Raw genomic sequence first — 14,265 nt, 5'->3', positions numbered from 1 at the left:
ACTGAAGGCTCAATTTGTCCAGGGAGGGAGTGCTTCAAGGCTTTCCTCACATGCCACAGCCTATCCATTCCTAAAATAGCATCAGCACACATCCCAATTCCCATTTATAATGTCCAGCTAGGGAAGACATTAAGGCACCAGCCCTTCCAACAAGAGCACCCTCAGTGCCTTCTTGGCCCACTCCCACACTCACAGTCTTCTGTTCTCAGGATCTCCTTAATTTTAACACCTCTGTTTAAGAAGCATGTTAGGAGTATGCATTCTTATCAAAAAGAAGGAAGCTAAGACAGTCTTTACCTTGTTTAGATTGGAATTAAGACCTCTGTGCTCCTTACTGTGAATTCAGAATGGAGCTGTCAAAAATTATGAACTTCAGCCATGAAACGTCTGGAACCAGGTTTGTGAGGTCACAGTCATTGGCTTTGGTGGTGTTTATTGTGGGATGTGTGGTAAGGTTCCATGTGACCCATCTTACCAAGGTCTGAGTAAGTGTCCTTTGGGATAGGCTCAGATCTGAGGTGTCACTGTATGTTACTTCTGTCAGAGAAATGATGCTCTGCTTTGTGCTAGTGTAAGAATTCAGAAGGACGTTCTGTAGATAGAGATGAATATTTTAATGCATTGTATCTATTTGCCCATGACTCTATAAAAACTAGAAGATACTGTAAAAATGATCTCTAAAGGTAGATATAGGTTGACATTTTAGGCCATCTAGGTAAGATTTCTGTCACTCCACACTTTATAGAAGTTCCTTGAACAGTAAAATAGAGAATTAATAAAAGATCGTCTCTACCTTGGACAGTGTGCTGAGTGGATTAGAGATAATGAATATGAAGTACCTGATAGTTCCCAACGTGCACGCTCAGCGAATAGGATCCTTTGGCATCATTCACAGCTCAAACTGTGGTAGAACAGCGGTGGAGCGGACACAACCACTGGGCCTCCTGGCCCTCCTGGACAGCGGGTCTCTCTAACTCATTGCAGCAGGGGCATATTGCTTGAGATAAACAATTCAACTCTTCTATAAAGCATGGGTGTTAAGAGGTTCACTCACTACCCAGGATAGTGGAGGGGACACATTAGGATAGCTTACATATTGGGGGCAACTGTTGGGATATGGTATAAAAACTGAGTGACGAATTCCACCAGGCTCTCCCTAGCCGCTTTAAGAGGTCTTTCAGATTCAGAGGAAATCATGCCACCTGCAGCCTGACTCTCCTGCTGACTCCAGGGTTATGTGACCCTGGCACATAACTTTTCCCGAGTTGCCTATATCTCACTTCCTGTAAGTGCCTGTCCCTCATGCTCACTTTCAAGGACTTGGCCAATCTCCTTTTGTAAATAGAACAATGCTTTATATTTCGCTATTACTCTGGAGTGACTATATCAATAATGCAGGAAACGCATCTGTCCAGCACAATGAGATTATTTTTCTGATTTTGTTTGACAGTTATGGTAATAGTTTGGCAAACAATCTACTCCACCATCAATGGCCCCAGATTACAGCTGTTTTTTTAAAAATCTCAGTCGCTTCTAGAAACTTGCAAGATGGATTGTACACAGAGGAGAAGACGGAAAGACACGCCATGAGCCTTTATGGTAGAAAAATTCTTAACTCTTTCTGTACATAAGAGCCCCAGGGAATATTAGGGAAAGGACACTGTGTGATCTGTGGGTCCATTCTAATAGGACGAAGTGAGAAACGACAGTACAAGGACACCCTGTGGACAGTCATTACCACTAGTGGCGTGAGGAGGAGGGAGCCTGAAATATTTTAGAGAAGGATGAGGAGTTATTGTAATGTTTACAGGGAAGAAAACTGAGAAATATTATTATCTTTTACATTTGAGGGCTACTGAATGGAAGCGCTAGCGGGTCCATATAGTAACACTGTCCTAAAGTGGGGATTTCCAGGACTTTCTGTACTCAACTAATATATACATTCTGTTCTTTTTTTGGAGTTGGCAAATAGGAGTTAATTTATGTTTCTTAAAACCAGAGCTTCTGAAGTCTTAACAAAGCACACTTCTACTGGAATCCATAACAGTTCTGGAGTGGGCTTAATTTCAGTATGCATTTTCACCCTTTGGGATTTCTTCTTTACTTCCTAAGGGGCAGAATGCTGACCTTGCTACCGGCCCGTAACCCTGGCCTTTGGCCAGCTATTGTTTTTCAGAGAACAGGAGACAGAATGGTGGCTGTTCAAGCCTCCCAAGGTGCAAGATTTCTTCCTCTCTAAGTTGCAAGGTGAAGCCATTTGGAAGAGCAGTTGTAATGGGTGAGGGCAACCAGGCTGTTCATGTGCTTCATGTCCAGGTGAGTTCATTTTTCTTGTGAACTTTTCACCTAGGCCCCAATTAGTATCCTATTAACCTGCTTAAATATGGAATTGCTAAGATCTTCGAATACTCCAAAATGGACTATTAGGCAGCCCATTTCCTGGCTCCATCAGATGAAAAAGCCAAAGTAGGTCATACAACAGAATTACTGTGATTAATTCCAGCTCTCTTACATGGGCCATGATGTCATTCACGTTAACTGAGATTCATACTCAATGCATCATTTGGATGACTGGTGCATGTGAGGTTTCTAAAACACATTTCCAACTCTAAGTTCCTAAGGATTTTCCTTATTAACATAACAAACATTTCAAGCATGTTAAATTGATCAATTAGACAAACGGTGACTTACCTCAACTATAATTTGTAATGTGCGTGTTCTCTAAGGTCTAATGTGTGAAAGAGGTTTATTTCTCCCGGTAACTACAATGGTAGATCATGAGTTGTCAGCCTTATGAGCTGTTCTCACCGTAGATGCGAGCTGGCTTTTAAACACACCATGAAGATGCCACTTCTCCAGAGCCTACTCAGCATGGCATTTGCAAATATAAATGGCTTTGCAGAGGCTAAAATGCCCCAGCAAACTTCTCATTCTTTATCATATATTCCTAAAGGACCACCTTTAAAGAGTACTTAAAGAGAAGCATTCTGTGTTTTAACATCCCATATATCGAAGCAATTTCTTTACAATAGGCAGATTTAATTTGTTTTCCTGTGTGAAGCAGCTTTAGAGACTTATTAGCAATTTCAAATATTACACCACAATATGTCAAACAAATCTAAATTGTATCATCACAAGTAATCTTATTTAGGTGAGTTCATTTTTTCCCTCTTAAAATGAATCCTACAGCTAGTGTTAAAGGCCATTTGTTTCCCATTAAATGCTTTTACTTAGAAATCGCAAGACCTCTGGGTGCTACAGTGATGGTACATAGAGTTGTGTCATCCTAACATTTACAATTAAGTGGTCACACTCTGCTCTTGTATAATCTGAACCTGTTCAGCACACATCTGCATTTCACAGAGGAAAGTATGCTTGGTGTGGAGGGCAGACAAATGGTTAAGAGAAAATGCTTACACTCACCTCACGCATGAGGATCGAATTCAGACCCCCCCCAAGCCCCATAAAATGTTGGGTGCACATGGTGGCCTGCTTGTCATTCCAGCACACTGAGACTGAGATGGGATGCCCGCAGCAAGTTGACTAGGTTGACGACCCCATATCGCTGAGCTCCTGGTTCCACTGAGAGACCCTGTAACAATGAATGAGGTAGAGAACAAGCAAAGAAGGTCCAGGACTTCAACCTTGGGCTCCACCCTCATGTCACCCGCAGATGGGGAAACAGACCTGCATTCACGCCACACACACAAAAGAAAAAAAAGCTCTTGGTGTTTTCACATTTACCATTTTGACTCTGAAGCTGTTAAATCATATCAAATATTGATTAGAGAGCTATCTCAGTGGAAAAACATGTATTTAGCAGCCCCACACCCTAAGTTTGCTGCCTAGCACCACACACACACACACACACACACACACACACACACACACACACACAAGACTTGAAGCATATTTTATTTTTATAATCAGAGTTTCTTGCTATAGTAACTGACCATGTACATTCTTTTATGCAGTCTTACAGAGGAATATCTGAAAGCTTTATCAAAATCTCTAAATTTCAAAAATTTCCCTTTCCAGTATCAAGACTTCATAAACACCCACTTAGCTTAGTCTAGAAGGGCAGCATAGCCAGGCTAAACGGCCACTGTAGAGACCCAGACTGTCTCTCTTTCTTCCCTTCTGATTAGTCCACCGATTTCTAAGAAGCCAATGGTGAACTGTGACCTTTAGAAGCTGTGTCAATAAATAACAAGCTCACCACTTCAAAGACTGAATGCTACACTTAGTGCTTGTGCTGCTGAGCCAAATATCCCGCCCATAAAGACACGGCAGTGTCAGGGTTGTACTCTCTGACTTCAGTTTCTCTCTGTAATCCAAAAGCTTTCCAGGAACTGGATTTCCAGGTGGCCCGCTCTGTCACTGGAGATATCAGCTAGCCCACATCTTCTAACACTGGCATATACCACCAAGGTTCCACACATTGTTTGCCTTAATTAGCAAATTACGCTAAAATCTAAAACAAAATTTCACAATGGGAAATCAATATGACTCAATGACAACTGTTAGAAAAAATGCCATACTCATAGCTGGCGTTGACATTTTCCATCACAGAGGAATTTCCATGGGTTACATGTGTATACATGCTTGTGCACATAGATAAAAACAATGGCTAACGCCATGTACTCATGGATTTTCCAAGTGGTATGACTTGTGTGGTGTATGAATAAAAATGTATAAATTTGCATTCAGTGATTTAGAGACTTTCTGTCCATTCTCTTATTTTGTTGATAATGATTGTTTATGATAGTAATTACACATGTTAATTTTAAAGCAATTTCAAACGAGTCAAAGGTAAAACCTCATCCCCCAGTGTGACTAGCTACTTTCCAAGTAGTCGTGGTCTGGGAACTTCTCCTACACAGCACAGGTCTGTAGAGAAAATTCCCTCTGACCTGCAGCACACAGATCTTCATCCCTTTCTGCTCAGGAGATCTGGGTGAGGTTTTACACAGCTCCTTCTCACATTTATCTTTGCATTTGCTAACATATCCTGTGTCTCAGCTACTTTTCTACTACTGTGATCAAACACCATGACCAAGCAACTTATGGAGGAAAGCTTCTTATTCTTAGAGTCCCCACCATGATGGTGGGAAACATGACAGTAAGAGGCAGACATCCCAGCATCAGCAAAACGCTGAAGCAGGAAGAATGAACCGGAAGTAGGGAAAGCTCTTAACTTCTCAAATGCCACCCCCAGTGACATACTTCCTCCACCAAGGCCACACTTCCTAAGCCTCCCCAAATATTATCATCAACTGGAGATGAAGTGTTCAAATGCTAAGGACCGGGGAAGACATTTCTTATACAAACCACTACACCTGATTGCATTAGTCTGAACATTAGATGTACAGATTGTGAGACCACTGTGAGCAACATATGTTTGTCCTTGGATGTTTTCCCATTTTTCAATTGCATTTTCATGATATCCCTTTAAACAGTTGTGTGCGCTTCTATCCCCCCATTTTTTGTAGTAATGGAGGTGGAAGCCAAAACTTCATGTGCACTGACCACTCTAACCACCCATCAAGCTTTGTCCCAGCCATATGCTATTTTATTATACATGTACCATGACCTATTTAAACATTCTTCTTTTGATAGATATTTGTTTCCTTTCTTTAATTCTTTTCACTGTTCCATCTACTAAGATTAAGTCAATAACTTTGTTCGGATGTCCATAAAACATGTAAACATTTTTTTTCCACAGAAGAGTTTCCTACACTGTTCATTTTTAACTTCCAAATTGGCTTTCATTTCTGCCTTGTGTGCTCTGTCTTGGGTGTTTCAGCAACAGAATCAGAGCCTTGTAACATAGAACAGGTTGTGCTGGATAAGTGACATCAGAATATCTAATGTCCAGTGGGAAATGAAAGTGGATTCATGTTATAGAACTAGTACTTTTATTTGCAGCTATTCCAAAGAACTAAGATGTGGCTTGGCCTTCCACAGGATCTATTTGTATTAACCAACATTCAAACCACATCCGTCAATATCACATGTTAACTCAGTGGCTTTCTCATAATCGGTGACACTAATTACTTAAAGCTTAGTAGTTTGGAAATTCCATAGATCCCCTCATAGTCTGTGAACTCAAACCATTTGACTCTGTACAGAAGTTTTAAAAGATGCCTCTTCCAGGAATTAATTTGCTGTCTGTCAGAAGCTGATGGAAGACCTTGTAAAGGAAGCTGCCTATAATGAACATACAAATCTGCAACACTGACATTGCAAGGTTCACCCTTTGTCTGGGGCTGTTAAACATCAACAGAGCTGGTATGCACAGCCCCATCATCCCATCTGCCTTCATGCAGCCCAAGATAAGAGATGCTAAGTGTAGGGGCTAACATTTTTGCTTTTCTTTGGACCTATTTCAAGTCTTTAAGACAACCTCTGCTTTTAATTTAGTCTTTCAGGAAATCTTTTTCAGGGTTACAGAGTCAAAATAAACAATTCCTACTCTTTCTTCCATCACTTTCTCCTTCCCAGAACCACACTGCTGCCTTATGGATGCACCTAAAATGCAGACCTGTCCTATTGCCCTGGCCATCTATCTTAACATAGATCACTCATCACTTACTTCTGGGATTTGTAACATCTGGACCTATGCCCCTTGCCCATACTGTCCTGAATCCCACTGGCTTCCTGACAGTATCACGCTTTTCCAGTTCTCCCCCTCTTCCTGGATGTTGGTCCTGTAAGAAGTCCACTTTAACACTATATCAGGATAGAAAACTACCCAATCTCTGCTCTTGCCTTGGGACTTTATACATCTCTTTTTCTCTTTCCCTTCCCAAGCTGTGCTCTGTATAAGGATAAGATAGGATGCTAGATGTGCAATGTTTTTTGACATTTGCTCAAATTCCCTCTGTACTGCTTGATGTACGAAACGTTAGAGTCCAGGATGCTTTCTCTGATCTGGTGCAGTGATTGCTTCATGGAAGATGAGACCCGGTGGTTGCGGAACCGAGCATTTCAAATGGAAACAATGTCCTGTGTTTCCTGTTGAGCATGCCAGAGGCAGGCTGCTCTGAATGGCTGCACCCCAGCATTGTACACTGTGAGTGCATTCTCATGTCTGATCTAGCTTTTATACATGTCTTCAATGAATATGGCAATTAATAGAAAAAACCCAACTCCTCTGGGCCTAGTGAGAGGTTCAGTTTTCTGAGTGTTTTTTTTTTTTTTTTTAAAAAAAACTTATTTGCTTTCCTAACACTACTCATACCTCTTTTTTTCCCCCACTTCTGATCTTTGCTTTGCAAAATATCAGAACTTACACCTTGTAGGTGAGGGCTGCCTCACCTTACTATAACAACATTAAGGGAGATGAATTTTCCAAAATGAGGCTGGCCAGTGAACTGTGATGCTGGAGTAATCCCATTACTTTCAGAGGCTTTGAGTCTGTTATAGTCACTCAACTGTAGCAAGGCTGTGCTTTAAAAGGAAAAAAAAAAAAAACTAGGTGACTGCTGATAGAAACTTTGTTTTCAGGACAAAATTCTCCGTCTTTGAGGTTGTATTTCAGCAGAGAAAAAGCCTTTGGGGAATCTCATTAAAATGATGTGACAATTCCTAAATGTTTAGTAAAATGGGTCAAAGAAGTTGACACTACTTATGTCCAGTTGCTTCCTGCCTAGAAGAAAGCTAAAATAAGCAACCTTCTGTTTCTAGACAAAGGAATTCCTCAGCTTGGATCCCTTCTATATTTACTCTGATGTGATGGCCTTTAGGGTTTGAAGAGTTAAGATATGTGGGGAGAAAGAAAAGAGAAAATTAGCAAGTATGGAAGGGCAGGGGAGGGGGAGGCATTTGTATAGTGTCTATGTGTCACTCAAATGCATGCTCCAGTATTTGTTCTACTCAGAAAGCTGACTGTGGATATAGCTTAGTAGATGTAGGAAGTAGCATATTATTGAATTATAATAGTTTCATTCTATGGAAATGTTTACCAGAGCTATGTCTGATCCACTGATAGAGGTTCTCTGAAAGGGCCAGGAGTGGTTAGATGCCACTTCTTCATTCCTTCCACCCTGTCTCCTGCAAATAATGCAAAACCCCATTGGATGTTGGTAGCTATTAAATGAGCTCTGAAGAGTCAGTAATATCAGCTATTGATAAACTAAAATTAGCATGCTAAGGGAGTTTGCTGTAGTGCTTCTTCCAGTATGGTGCCGGGACGTCTGGCTGCTACAGAAGCCTTAGCAATACCATGCAGCCCCTACCATTTAGGTAGGCAAGCAGATGGCTGGAATTCCCACAGTTTCCAGGAAGCAGGCTTTGTTATCAGGGCCTCATTAGTGTCAGATTGAGTTGTCCTGGGTTTTTAATTGCTACTAAGTTCGTATAAATATTTTACTCTTGTTGATTGTTCAGTTCTTGGGAAATGGCTTTGCTTGGCCATTTTGATTACTATGACTTGGGGTGCCATTTGCCTAAGGGTCTTAGGACCCCCCTAACTGGCTCAATAGTACATATGCACATGGGATGATTACACAGGCATGAGCTAACATTGAGATTCTTCAGTGTCGGTCAGTTTCAAAGCACTTTAATTATCTGGTTTGTTTAATTGTCAACGTAGTCTAAATTCCAGATAACTTGGATTCTATTTTTCAAACCCTAATCTTTTAGACAAATCTTCCTTTGAAAATATCCCACTATTTGACATTCTTTTTCGTTTTAATATTTATTTTGAGGACTATCATGTTTAAGGTAACATGAAATCCTAATAAATGCATGCGTATTATTTACTAGAATTAAAAATTTGCAAATATATTTTCTTCTACTTTTATTGAAAGTAGATTTTTTTCTCACATAATACATCCTGATTATGGTTTCCCCTCTATCTACACCACCTTGTTCCTCTCCACATCCCCATCCCTTCCAGAGCCACTCCCTATCTGTCTCTCATTAGACAACAAAGAGGCTTCTAAGCGATAATAATAAAATGTAACAAAATAAAAGGTAATAAGATAAAATAAAAATTAACACATCAGAGTTGGTCAAGACAAACAGAAGGAAAAGAGCTGAAGAGAAGGCACAAGAATCAGAGACTCACTCCTTCACTCACTCAGGAATCCCGCAAAACTGGAAGCCATAATAGATAGACAAAGGACCTTGTACAGACCCCTGTAGACCCTGTGCATACTGCCTCAGTCTCTATGAGTTCATATGAGCTTTGGTGTCTTCCATCCCTCTGGGTTTTACACTCTTTCTGCCTCCTTTTCCGTGGGACCCCCTGATCCCTGAGGGGAGGGATTTGATGAAGACATTACATTTAGGGCTGAGTGTTTCAAGGTCTCTCACTCTCTGCTTAACTTCTGGCTGTGTGGGTCTCTGTATTTGTTCCCATCTGCTGCATAAGGAAGCTTCTCTGATGATGGCTGAGCAAGGCACTGATCTATGAGTATAGAAGAATGTCACCAGGACTCATTTTATTAATACTTTTTTTTTTTTTACTTTGAAGTAATTTATTTTACATGTGGTGGTGGCACACATCTTTAATGCCAGCACTCAGGAGGCAGAGGCAGGTGGATTTATGTGAGTTTGAGGCTAGCCTAGTCTACAGAGTGAGTTCCAAGATAGCCAGGGCTACACAGAGGAAACCCTGTCTTGAGAAACCAAAAAGAAAAAAGAAAAGGGTTTATTTTGGCTTATGGTTCTAGATAGATAAGAGTCCATCATGGCAGGGTTTTCTCAATTTTCTTTTTGCTTTTTGTTTAAATTAAGTTTCAAAGAGAGTGTCAATAAATCATTAAATTCTAAAGTATTCATCTTCTAAAGGTGAGGATATCCCATGTATTACTTAAACACATTTTGTTATGTCATCTAATATTTAATTTGCAGTCTCTAGCTCTATTATCCAGTTATTTCAAATTGTTTTTCATACTAATTCTTTTTGAACCAAGATCTAATCAGGGATCATATCACATGTGAAAATTTCAATCCTACCTTTCTCTACACGTTTAATACTTATTTTTAAGTTCATAGATTACATTTGAAGATTTCTGTCCTATTGCAAAAACAAACAGAAAACTGTCCTATGTTTGTCGACCACACACTGGGATTCATTTTTCCAGATGTACTTTTAAGGTAATTTTTCTTATCTTCCACAATTCTTATAGACTAGACATTGATTTCTTGCAAGGCCCACCATGGTTGATGGGTACTTCTTGCAGCATCGTATCAGGAACCATGTATATTAAGCTCTCTTTTATTTTTTAGGGGTTTAATTTGTGAAATTTGTGAATGTGTTCAGCATTGGATCTGTCTATTTTAACAGCCCACTTTTTCTTACAGTAACTAGCAGTCCACTACCAGGGGGACTGAGTGGTAGGTGTCTTCATGGCTACTCCATCATTGATTTTAGGATAGGAATAGATGCTAGATAGAGATTCACAGATCCACAAATGATAGATTTAATTTTCTTTTGCTGCTGTAGCAGATCATTGCACACAGCAGTGTAGCTGGAGAGTTCTCCAGTCCTGCCTGGCCCACAGTCAGGACAAATCTCTCTCACCCACCAGTCCCACGGCCGCTCAGACCCAACCAAGTAAACACACAGAGACTTATATTGCTTACAAACTGTATGGCTGTGGCAGGCTTCTTGCTAACTGTTCTTATATCTTAAATCAACCAATTTCTATTAATCTATAAGTTGCCACATGGCTCATGGCTTACCGGTATCTTAACATCTTCTCATGGTAGCATCTGGTAGCATCTCTCTGCCTCAGCCTTCCACTTCCCAGAATTCTCTTCTCTGCTTGTCCCACCTATACTTCCTGCCTGGCTACTGGCCAATCAGCATTTTTATTTATGCAGAGCAATATCCACAGCACAGCAGCAGTGTTAAACAATAGGAATTACTGTCTTAGAGTTCCATAAGCTCGATGGCCTACACTAATCTCACTGGACAAGTTTCAAGGTGGAAGAAGAACAGCTTCCTCTTCAGGAGGCTCTAGAAAGAACCTTTGCCCTTTCCAGCCTCAGGCTTAATGTCAAGAGTTCACTTTCTCTAAGTGAGATGAGAAGTTAGGTATCCCTTCAAGAAGACTCACCCTCATATCTCTGTTCAGAGACAGCAGTGGTAATTGGTGAGACTGTGGATGTCCACAGTTGCCTTTACTTTTTATAGTAAAAGTGACACATTGCTGTTACCTACTTCATTTTTGCTTTTTTATTTTCCCAGCTAAAACTTAATCCAAGAAGTACCAGAGTGGATTCTCTGCTTCTGTTCAGCCACAGAAGGTGTAATTCCTAGTAGGCAGCATCACTCTAAGGTATTTGCATATGAGGAAAATGGGCAAATGTAAGATGTGGAACTTGATGACACTCACTTAGCTTGTAGGAAGGTGGAATATGGACCTTAGGGACTTTGTCCTAAGTCAACTCTATCACCGACCAAGTGCATAAATCCTTCTATCAACAACCCTCTCTCCCTCCTCTCTCTTACTCTTCTCTCTTCCTCCCTCCTTTCCTTTGTTTCTTGTTTTCTACCATTGGAACTTAAGGATTGAGTCTAGACTGCATCATTATTATAAACTCAGAGGTATAAAATGACTTTGCCTTATTGGCACACATAATGAGGGATAATCATTGATTATCATAACAAGAAAGAACTTTTGGAATGATGAATCCATCATCTGTTTCATAAGATAAGACTGCCAACTGTAGAGGTGGGATGGCTCATCCAAGATGCAATGGCTAAAGGCAGAGTGACTTATCTAAGTGCCTATCTAAGGTAATTTTTCACTATGATAAAAGTCTTGAGGGCAACACTTGGTCAGACAAAAAAAAATATATATATATATCTAATGTCAATAATACAGAACTCAAGAAAAATACTCACCATTTGCTCTTGTTCTAAGCCTTTGAGTTGAATCAGCTAATTCAAAACATTCATTTCAATCTTCTCCCATTCTTAGCTCAGCAATAAACATTTGACAGTTGTGCACAGAGCACAGTGACATCCATTTTAAGTAACACCTACTCATTACATGAGGAGGATTCAAGTACTGTGAGACTTAACAGCCCTGTTCCCAAAGTAAAATAAATCCAGGGCTACACTCCCCCATACACGCCTCCAATGCACTGTACTTCAGAGACCTGGGAAAATGTAGACTTCTTCACCCCTGCTGAATGTGTATATCATGTTGTACATGGGTTTTCAGTTGATCTCCATTCTCAGTACCCAGGGGAGAGCTTCTAGCCATTCAACAGTGTCCTAAGTGCAGAGTACAAGAAATGTAGTAACAACACAGGGTCATCTGATACCATGCTTTCATTCACAGAATGGCATCAAGAATTTAGTGAAAAATTATGATTAAGAAAACAATTCAACCGCCTTACTCATCGTGGTAATCTAAATTAAAATGATCCTAGGGGCAGCAAGGTAATTCATCATGTAAGGGCATTTATTTACTGTGAAGTTTGTCAACCTGAGTTCAGTCATTGGAACCTACATGATGGAAGGAGAGGGTTGACTTCTTAAGCTGTCCTCTGACATCCACAAGTGCATCATGGCACATATGCCTCCCTGGTCACATGCATAGCAACACACTTGCATAAACACATACACACACAAATTGTAAAGATTATTTTAAAAACTCCAGTAGAAATGGATATTTTAAAGGATGTTGTTATTTGTATAACAACAAATGCTGGAGAGGATGTAGGGGAAAGGAAGGCTTTGTGTAATGCTAGGAGTCATGTAAATTAGTGTGGTCACTATGGAAATCAGTGTGGAGTGTCCTCAAAAATGAAAAAGAGGACTACAGCATGAACATCAATAGCTGCATTCCTGGATATGTGCCTGAAGGGACCTAGGCCAGCATGCTCCAGAGACACTTGTACACCCATGTTTACTGTAGCACTATTTATAATAGTTTCATTGTGGAGCCAACAATGATGTTTGTCAAACAATGAATGAATGAAGAGAACTGGGTACATAGACCCACTATTTTCTCTTCAGAAATAAAATTACATTGTTTTCTGGAAAATAGATGCACTTTGATCACCGTGTAAAGTGAAATATGCTAGTCTTATTTGAAAAAACACACATTTTATTTATGGTCCCTAGATTTCCTTTCTTCCCATTTGTGTAAAATCTATTCATGTGTACATGTTTATATGTACGTGCATGCATACAAGTGCACACCCATGTGTGGATGGCAGAGGCACATATCAGTGTCTTTCTATTTCACATCCCACCTTATTGTATGAAACAGGTTTTCTCACTGAACCCGAAGCTTACCAGTTCAGCAGAATTAGCTGGCCAGTGAGCTTCAGATGCCCTCTTTCCAACACTAGTATTAAAATCTAGTGAAAACATGCCTGGCTTTTTCCATATGTGCTTGAGACCCAGCCTCAGGTCCTCATGCTTATGTGCACTCAGAACTTTATCCATCTCCCTAGGCCCCTGAACCCTAAATTTTTTATAGACACATGGCATTGTACACAGAAAAAAATATATGTATGTATATATGAGACATGGAAACAGTAGTGACTCTGGAGAAGGGGGAAGACTAGAATAGATTGGGGTGGGCAGGGAGAAGGTATGAGTAGTTAGTACGTAGCACACGATTAATCGAAATAAATTGTCTTTATGAAACCGAGCACTATGCAAAAGTAAATTACACCAATAAATTTCACTTTTTTAAATAATCATCAGCTGGTATGAGATTGTACTTAACTTTTGCCGTTTGGAGGTCAAAAGCACTGGAGTAAGCATCACTGTGAGATGGAACCAGCTCAGTCTCCTTACTGACCCAGCAGCAGGTTTTCTTGTAGGAGGGTTTCCTGTGCTGGGGGCTGATTGAGTTCTAGTAGGTCCTAGTTCACTTGTGATTTTTTGTTCTATAATCTGTGTTCTCCCCTTCCCTCAGATTTTCTTCGAACATAAATACGGTGGAACAGAAAGGTTTATAGGAGTTGCTGTTTGGAAGCACTGTGTGTTTATGTGCTCAGTCATCTACCCTGTTCTATTCTTTTCTGTGTGTTTAAAGTAACAAGACAACTTTCTGGGAAGAGGATCTGTTTCCTGTTATTAAAGTGTTCTATATTCAAAACTATTCTGATGGGCATTGAGTTTGTTCTCTGCCTCTGATTTTCCTTTCTCCCCACTACGGGCCCATTTCTTGTCTTGTATCAACCAAGGTGGGCTCCTCACTGCCGCTGTATCTGGTCAGGGGGCTCTGAGATTGTCTTTGTTTTTTTTTTTCTGGTCAATGAACTATAGGTTCTGTTATCACA

The 14,265-nt window shown here is 40.3% G+C and overlaps 1 long non-coding RNA gene across 1 annotated transcript; it reads left to right on the top strand.

The window, feature by feature from the left end:
- The first annotated feature begins 446 nt into the window (after positions 1-446).
- LOC131902300 (uncharacterized) lies at positions 447-13,699 on the top strand. The gene is made up of 5 exons (XR_009377054.1): positions 447-485; positions 1,451-1,599; positions 2,163-2,316; positions 11,204-11,294; positions 12,306-13,699. It is a non-coding gene; the product is annotated as an uncharacterized LOC131902300 (long non-coding RNA).
- Positions 13,700-14,265: the final 566 nt, after the last annotated feature.

Source organism: Peromyscus eremicus, chromosome 1 (assembly GCF_949786415.1).
Source record: "Peromyscus eremicus chromosome 1, PerEre_H2_v1, whole genome shotgun sequence".
Taxonomy (NCBI): Eukaryota; Metazoa; Chordata; class Mammalia; order Rodentia; family Cricetidae; genus Peromyscus; species Peromyscus eremicus.
Note: the sequence above shows the minus strand (reverse complement) of the source record. Positions and strands in the feature narration are given on the sequence as shown.